Source organism: Cydia pomonella, chromosome 1 (assembly GCF_033807575.1).
Source record: "Cydia pomonella isolate Wapato2018A chromosome 1, ilCydPomo1, whole genome shotgun sequence".
NCBI lineage: Eukaryota > Metazoa > Arthropoda > Insecta > Lepidoptera > Tortricidae > Cydia > Cydia pomonella.
Genome location: NC_084703.1, coordinates 4648299 through 4657754, shown reverse-complemented (window position 1 = coordinate 4657754; position 9456 = coordinate 4648299). Strand labels below are relative to the sequence as shown.

At 36.3% G+C, this 9456-nt stretch overlaps 1 long non-coding RNA gene across 1 annotated transcript; it reads right to left on the bottom strand.

Moving 5' to 3' along the window:
* Positions 1 to 492: 492 nt before the first annotated feature.
* LOC133526751 (uncharacterized) lies at positions 493 to 9452 on the bottom strand. Its single transcript, XR_009800769.1, has 2 exons — positions 9307 to 9452; positions 493 to 8075 (listed from the first exon to the last, which is right to left on the bottom strand). It is a non-coding gene; the product is annotated as an uncharacterized LOC133526751 (long non-coding RNA).
* Positions 9453 to 9456: the final 4 nt, after the last annotated feature.

Genomic DNA, 9456 nt, shown 5'->3' with positions numbered 1-9456 from the left:
GTATCATTTTTTTTTTTTTTTTTTCCTTTTCGGAGCGATTATTTCCGAAAATATTAACTTTATCAAAAAATGGTTTTCGGAGACCCTTATTCGTTTTGAGAGACCTATCCAACGCTACCATAGAGTTAAAGCGAAAATTAAAACCTAAAACAACTTTTTATATGGGTACCCTACATTTTTTTTTCTACCATTTATTTTACCGTTCCATCGCCATGTATGATTCATGTATCCATGCAAAATTGCAGCTTTCTAGCACTAACGATCACGGAGCAAAGCCGCTGACGGAGGGACAGACGGACATGGCGAAACTATAAGGGTTTCCGGGTAACTACGAAACCCTAAAAAGGTAGAGAACTTTATATAAAATGGCCCCTATACAAAATATAATTGCCATTTTCATTATGCGGACGCAAATAATATAACTCGATTTACATAACCTTGTTTTTTGGACAGTTTTTTTTGTACTTTTATCACTAAGTCAATAAATCTAGATTGTCTTCATAAAAACCAAACTATATTTTTCAAACAGACACAGTGCCAAGTTATTTAAAAAAATGGTAACATATATTCGACTCGTGGCGTAGGGCGGGCTAGTCCCGTACACTGACACATTTACTATTAATATCTCCTAAATAGGGTCGGAGCACTTTTATCAGTTTTCACTTTTTTTTAATCATTTCTAAGCGTAGACAACGCTAGCGTTGTTTCGCCGGCGCGTGCGTTCGGTTTACATTTTGACCGCCACCACTATTTTATAAAACACATAATAGTAAACTTCATTACATTATATAACGGTTCGTTTTGGGAGAATCAACTTTTTAGAGTCACTCGTTGCCATGGTTACGATTAGTTGTCCAGGGGACAAAAGTTCATTGAAATACTGATTTTATGGTACTTAAATGTATTAAACTTGCGTTTTTGTGGTCGTTATAACCAATGTCCATAATGGGCCCCCTACTAAGCATGTTAATAGAACGGCATACAACGTCTCTTCAAACAAACTGTGCCACTGTTGTCCCTTGGACAACGGGACAGGATAACAAAACAAAAAAAGTTGATTCACCCTTTTACACTGCAACATTTGTCGGCTATGCCCGACTGTGGCGGTCAAATTCATATGCCGGCTGTACAGTCACGTCTGACAACATCGACACGATCGAAGTGCCAAAAGTATGTATACCCAACCTTATGGCCCATATATTAGAGTAGATACATATTTTTGGCACTTTGTCCGTATCGATATTTTCGGACATGACCGTACACACTCGTCGAGTCTCGGCACCGTTCCGACTCAATCGGGCAAGGGCGAGACAAGACCAGAAGGGAGCAATATGTACACACTCGTTCTCGGCCTGTCTCGGGATCTTTCGATGAGCGTGTACATTTGCCAAAGTCCGTTGACATCAAAAAGTGCTCTTAATGTCTTGCTATCTTCATCGACATGGAATCGACTTGAGCTATCCACGTTTCAGGTCCCTCAACAAAGCCGTTAGGAAACCTTCGGCATTGAATTTTCACCGTAATCTCAAGTTCATTAGGTTTCTTTTGCGATTCCCCGTCGACAGAAGACTCATCCCCGTATATACCACTAACACTTACAATATCCATAGCAACGCCGTCAATATAGTATTGCAGCAAAATATATATAAAAAATACTTCTTCAATTTTGACAGGCGCTCAAATCACATTATTACTAGTCTTGAAAAAAAGCTGTCAAACATTGATATAGAAATCGAGAACCTTTTAGACTAGACATTCCGGCTAGGACATGCCGTTGAGGTCGAGAATATGACCCTTTCTTCAGGGTAATAAGTTGAGGGAACATTGTATTCCCATGAAAGCAATTTGATGAGTTACTTTCGAGGGAACTACTCCGCAGAAAGAGATGTAAACACATTAAAGGTCATATGTCGAACTCGGTTTATAAAATACAGGTAAAAACCGGTTTATTTCGGTTTTCTTCCGAACTTTTATAAGAACGCGAACATTTTTGTAACCTAAAAAAACCGGTTTATTCGACATACGACGAAACGGCCGGCCGGTCTGGTGGTGTGCCACGTAAACATAGACACAGACATAGGAAGAAACCGGTTACTTTGACAAGAACTGGTCTCATAAAAACCGGTTTTTCGAGCGAAACCGAAATCAAAAGGTTTTGCGCCAAGTACATGATAACGGTTTGGAAATTTAACCGGTTTCCGAGCCTGGCCTTGGAATGAGTCGATGATTACAAGAGTAATCTTAAATAGCGGTCTCTGTATGTTTGAAACCCATAGTAGGTAAATATCATTTTTCTACAGCAATACTACTGTACATTATTAAAACAGTATCCTTTTCGCTACATCATAGAAGGATTTTTGTGTGTATTTTTTAAAACTCCGTTAAATTCCGGGTTTGGCTGCCGTGATAGTTAGACAGTTGAAATCAGGGATCGGAACCGGTTTTTTGGAAAAACTTTGAAATAAACATATATTTCGGTTTATTTTATACTCCAAATATAGGACTCGGTTGTGTTTTTAGATAACGACTTCGTATTATTAGATTGCCCGATTAGAAATGAAATAATTAACAAAGAACGAAAAAATACCGTTTTCGTTCCCATAGAAAAAATACCGGTTTCCGATCCCTGGTTGAAATTTTCACAGATGATGTATTACTGTTGCCGCTATAACAAATACTAAAAAGTACGGAACCCTCGGTAGGCTAGTCCAACTCGCACTTGTCCAGCTTTTTAGTTATTGGATTAAACTTGCAATCACCGTCTCTAACAGAACCATACGTACAAATATAGAAAAAAGTCTTGTTTAAGACATTTCTACTGAGAAATAAAAAGTTTACAGTACTGTAGTTTTAGTTTATGTTATATAAAAACAACACTCAATAGCAAAATCATTGATCTCGATATAAATAAATAAAAAATACCAAAATAATTATAAATAAAGTTTCAGACCAGCTAAAACGCTCTATGACTAAAATTCACTTACATTTTAAATAATACGGTTTAATAATCGTTCAAACGAAAAGGGACCTTACAGGATGCTGTTAGTCGCCGTCAGATAAATCGGAGCGGCCAGGGTGCTCACAAATATCTGAACAGTTAGAATGCGTGTTCAGATATTTATGAGCACTTTGGCCGCTACGATATATCTGAAGCGACTGTAGAGTTGTTTATTTTATAGTTGTCTATTTTGTCTTCCATATACGATAGGAAAAAGTCAGAAGGAACTAAGAATGATTGAGATAGGTTTATACATTATAATAAATTCTTTATTATATATAATAACATTTAAAAAAAACATATAGTTTCAAATAAATAAGCGTCTCATACAAAGCCCCTTTGAGTTTAAACAACTAATATCTACTTAAACTGTGTCCCTAGTGAAAAAGGGTACAAGTCTCTGGCAGTTTAGGTGTATAAGGGCATAACAGGGGTCGGACAAAAAGTGCGGATGACGTAAAAATGACGTAATCTTACACACAGGATGATGTTTGAGTTTGTATTTAAACTTGTGTGACATGTAGTATTAATGAAGTAACAAAATAAACGTAAATAAATCCATGGAATTAATAATACAGGTGGTAGGGTGATGTAGTGAATAAAATAAATTTCACGAAACTTGTTACCATAAGGTATAATTATTTGAAATTAGTTAGAACAAGTCTGTGGGATCCTCAGATAAATAGGTTTAATAGTCAAAAGTGGGAACAGTAGGTAAGATTAGCAGTATACGTGTTTGTCACGTACCTCCAAAAACGGAAAATTGCCACAATATTCGAGTAAAGATGACATGACATTTTAGAGCGTTTTCTTATACATTAGTAAATATAAATTTTAGCTAAATATAATCGTGAAGATACAATAGCTAAACAGTAACGAAGTCAATTTATTAATAATTGTTCATCTGATTGACAATGTATCAGTCAAAAACGTACTTACTCATTTCAAGTGGCGATATCGTTTAATAAAGAGGTTGATAAATGATAAGTGATAATTGTTTATGAAAATCAAAAATACTATGTATTTGAAATCATCCTATAAGTGGTTTGACGTCATGCGCACTTTTTGTCCGACCCCTGGGCATAAGTGTTACGTGGAACTTACACCCCTTTACACCTGCGCTGCCAGAGACTTGTACCCTTTTTCACTAGGGCCATTAACCTACATAAATCTATGGAGATTTTAAATAAACTTTGAGATTAAGTCATTTTAGGCCGAATGAGGCCAATTATTTTAAATTAAATATTTTTTTCTTAATAAATTAAGTATACTTCAAAGGAATGTTCATTGGAATAGGTATAAAATCAACGAAGTCTTGTTGAATAATTATGAGAATTAAGAGTTACAATCAATTTTTTCGTCAATTTTGCCAGAAAAATAAAATATTTACAAAAAGCTTATGTATAATGCTCTACAACTTTTGTTGTTTTTTAAGGCAAGAAGTTAGGTACATAGAATTTTGATCAAATGAAAAATGATTATGATTAAGTACTATTAAAGAAAATTTGAAATAGAGGTGGATTGTCAACGAAAACTTGTAGCCACAGTAAATTTACTGCTATCTTTCGACACGATTGAAACTAAGAACGCCATTTGACTGTAATCCTTATTTATTTCACTGTATATGTGTTAAATTTGTTAAATATCAAAAAGTGGCGCCATCTTACCGGGCACCGGCTAAAGGTTGTGGCGCCATGGGTTGAAACGATGCCGCCATACCTTTGGTCTTTGATCTATTAGATGGCACCACTTTTTGATATATATATTAATAAGGATCAAAGTCAAATGGTGTTCTAAAAGTTTTAATCAAATGTCAAAAGATGGCAGTAAATTTACTGTGGCTACAAGTTTTGTTTGACAATCCACCTCTATTTCTAATTTTCTTCGGTATTACTACTAAAATATAGTTTAAACTATTCTGGTAAAGCTTAAACAAATAATTACAATAATAATAATAAAATATCTCACTGTCTCTTATATGACATTAATTGGTCAAAGACTTAAAAGAAAATGAGATCTTTTCGGTCTTAGATTAATAAGATCTATATAAAATAAAAATATAAAAGTAATAAAAATAAACAACATTATTCTAAGTCAGTTGAGACATCTCCAAATTGGTATACAGTAACTAGGTCTTGGAAGATTAGATTTCGTGGAAACTTTTACCAGAAACAGTAAATGGAGATGACCACCTTTATTCTGCAGACTTTTTCAATTATTAACTATAGTGTAAGTACACATTAGTAAAAAACATTGGTCAAAAATCACCAGTTTTTTCTTACAATTTGCAAATCAACATACCTATTTATACAGGGCATTCTGGAGGCGGAGGGCACCAGCCAATGCCGGATTTAGAGGTCTGGAGGCCTCGGGCAATAAAGAAGTGGAGGCCCCCTGGCCCCAAATTTTTTCCAAATAAAATGGTAAATTTACCGCATTCTCTATTGTGGGGGGGCCCCTCTTTTGTGGAGGCCCGGGGCAGTAGCCCCGGTTGCCCTCCCCTATATCCGGCCCTGGCACCAGCGGTGAAGATAGGGTTACCTACGGTAGATCGTTTTGTCAAATCAAATTTTCAATGATATGCAAATTTGCAGCATCGATAAGTTTGCTAAAGTCGTCATGGACACCAAAAAAATATTGAGTTTTATGACGCTGTCTATGTGATCTTATTTTTAAGGTTTATAATGTATTGGCATAATGTTAGTGTAAAAGGTACGTTTATGTAAATGAATTGTAGACCAAAATACTTTTAAATGCCTAAAAACTTGTCCCTTTTCAAATTGAAATCTATTTCCAACGCAAAAACTTCAGACAACTTTTAAGAAAATTACGTTTATATTAAAGTTTCATATAATAAACAAACAATGTAATATATAACATTTAATAATAGTACATTACGATACAAGTGCGAAAAATAGGAAATTCGAAACGAGTGGCGATAAATTAAAACACGACCGAAGGGAGTGTTTTAAATCGACACGAGTTGCGAATTACCTATTCGCACATGTATCGTACAACGTTTTACAGTACATATGGCCCTTTAAATGTTCGACACAGTAACATAATATGCTAATTTTCGCACTAGTGCGATAAAGTAGCACCATATGTACTGTAAAATTATTTATTTTTCCTTAATTCAAATTTTTACTGTAGGCAACTCTGTTATTATTACCACTGCGTTACAATTTTGCTCCAAAGATTTATTAGCATAATTTATAAAAATGATATAAAATACGGTAATATTTACTTAAAATATTCACTCCAAAAGTGTCTTGTTGTTTACCCCTAACCAATGTTACTCTCGCAATTTTTTTTTCTTATAAAATGTAAGGTTTTAGTAAAGTAACGCAGTTGTTGTTCAGATCTTATTAGTATTAGTACTCTGACATTGGGGACCTTTTACATCTCCAGATTTAATGTATTTTTAACCATAGAGACTATACATCTCTATTGTATTGTAGTAATTATTTATTTTAAGATTATTATAATGTAATGTTTACCCAGGTATTGGCTGTTGTATTTATAAATGTTGTTATGTATTTTTCATGTCACTATATGTTACTATAAATGTTGTATTGACTTGTAAAAGAGCCCTTGAGGCCTACTTGCAGAATAAATATTTGAATTTTGAATTTATCTATGGTCTATTACAATATATTTGTCTGTGGCTTAAGGGGAAAGGGTGGCCCCTTTCCGCTTCTCCACACAAACCCAGTCCCCATTTTCCTCTCTGGACAGTAGCATTATAGAAGGTATATTTACACAATTTGATGTATATTCATAAAGGTCCCTTCGTTTGACTTTTATTTAATTTTTGGTCGTTATAAGAGATAAGAGCGAAAAACAAATTGCATACAAACTTTAAATTCTTATCTTTTATAATAATTAAAGCGCTGGTGGCCTAGCGGTAAGAGCGTGCGACTTGCAATCCGGAGGTCGCGGGTTCAAACCCCGGCTCGTACCAAAGAGTTTTTCGGAACTTATGTACGAAATATCATTTGATATTTACCAGTCGCTTTTCGGTGAAGGAAAACATCGTGAGGAAACCGGACTAATCCTAACAAGGCCTAGTTTACCCTTTGGGTTGGAAGGTCAGATGGCAGTCGCTTTCGTAAAAACTAGTGCCTACGCCAAATCTTGGGATTAGTTGTCAAGCGGACCCCAGGCTCCCATGAGCCGTGGCAAAATGCTGGGACAACGCGAGGAAGATCTTTTATAATAATTAAAAATTCGAAAAAAAAATTAACGTGGATCTGAGGTTGATATACATCAAATCGTGTTAAAATATTTCCAATAATTCATAGCCAACATTCTTTTCGATCTTGTTTCTGACCACTCCGTCACGCTCGCATCTATTATTGATTTATTTTCAAACACATGTCCGGCTCACAGCAAAGGCCAAACGCCAGGACATGGAAAAAACATGTCAAAACATATACAAAATAATATTAATTACAAATAAACTAGTAAATAGAAATAAAATAAAAATCATAATAATTCAAGATAAAAATTACATAATTTTGTAACATTAACATTTTTTATTTGGCATATCTACCAACCGCCTCAGTTTAGGGACGTCTGATAGAGATAAATATTGGAATATTTTCGAGCACAAAATCTATGTCTTCTATAAGAAAAAGTCGAGTGCTGTTGTATGTCTTTCTAGCTGTAGATTACATTATACATGAGAAAAAAAAATCTCACACAAAAATCTCCACTCTGTCACATTTTTGGGGGACAATAAACAGGACCACGAACAGAATTTTGGCCCTGAGGGCCTACCGCGAACCACGTTCGATGTGTTGCCTCCCTGTCACGCTTACGTACGCATTTACAAGTGCGACAGAGAGGCAACACGTCAAACGTTTCGCGGTAGGCCCTCTGATGGCAAACATAGTTGCGTTGAAAAAATCTGCAGCATAAATATAAACTATATTTACACTTGAGCAACGACCTCGTCGATATAATTATCGTTGACGACATCCTTCAGTTCGACGTTGCCGTTCTGCTCGACGATGGTATCTGCCGTCTCTTTCTCTAGGTTGTTGTTTTTTACGCCGTCGACGATTGAGGAGAACTGAGGAGAAATAAAAAAACGATCAAATATTAAAATGTTTAACTAGAGTAAACAAATTAAATAAAAAAACAACGGGTTGCACTCCGGGAGTGCCGGCAGAAGTGAAAACTTGAATATTATCGTTGGGCATCTTGATATTTTGGAATGGTTAGGGAATAATTGCTTTAATTATCAGTATAAAAGTACTATCATTTATGTGGTAAAATACAATATTCATTTATTGCGCTATCATACACAAACATGACAATTTATATTACATAAAAAATTTAACACTTCAGAATGATTACAATTATTTAACATTAATAAGTTTATCTCTCAGAAAAATCAACTTCCATCCATAATTTCAACGACTCTACTGGTTTCAATGACATTGTAACAGTTTTTCGATCAGGTCACGTGTCCATCTTACGAATTTTCAATCTGACGAATCTGTCGGTCACGTGACCTGTCGCAAGTTTACCATTTTTTTCTCCATCATAAAAAGTGCCCAACGCGGCTAAAGAAGTTTTCACTTCAAAAAAAGCTACTCGAATACAGAACCTCCTCCTTCTATGAAACTGAATTCGGTTAAAAATATTTTAGAATATGACCTTCTTAACGGTCTCCTACCTTAATTTAATTAGCCTGCCTACGAAGGAAGGTCCCAGCTTCATATCCTGGTAAGGGCATTAATTTTTGTGATGATTATGGGTATTTGTACCCGAGCCATGGGTGTTTAAAGTATTTATGTATAAATCGTTGTCTAAGTACCCTCAACACAATCCTTATTGAGCTGACTGTGGGACTTAGTTAATTTGTATAATGAATAATGATGTCCTATAATATATATGTAGATACTTTCTATTACGTGTTTTCATCATTAAACATCATACAGTCCACCGTCAGCTCCGTCCGGCGTATAACATTTTTGGTTGGGAAGACCGTCATGGGGGACCCTCGTTATTGAATGAAATTTCTGATGACGGTGTCCCGCTTCCGCTGCCGTCTGTGCATTGGCCCCACACGTTGTTTACATACGTTGTTCCCGTGTCTCAGTAGTTCGGTGCTGGTCTTCTGTTCTAGTGTGATGGTGTCCCCGCCCCGCTGCCGCCTGTGCACTGGCCCCACACGTTGTTTACATACCTTGCTCCCGTCGCTCGATAGTTCGGTGCTGGTCTTCTGTTCTAGTGTGATGACGGTGTCCCCGCTCCCACTGCCGCCTGTGCACTGGCCCCACACGTTGTTTACATACCTTGTTCCCGTCGCTCAGTAGTACGGTGCTGGTCTTCTGTTGTTCTTGTGTGATGACGGTGTCCCGCTTCCGCTGCCGCCTGTGCACTGGCCCCACACGTTGTTTACATACCTTGTTCCCGTCGCTCAGTAGTACGGTGCTGGTCTTCTG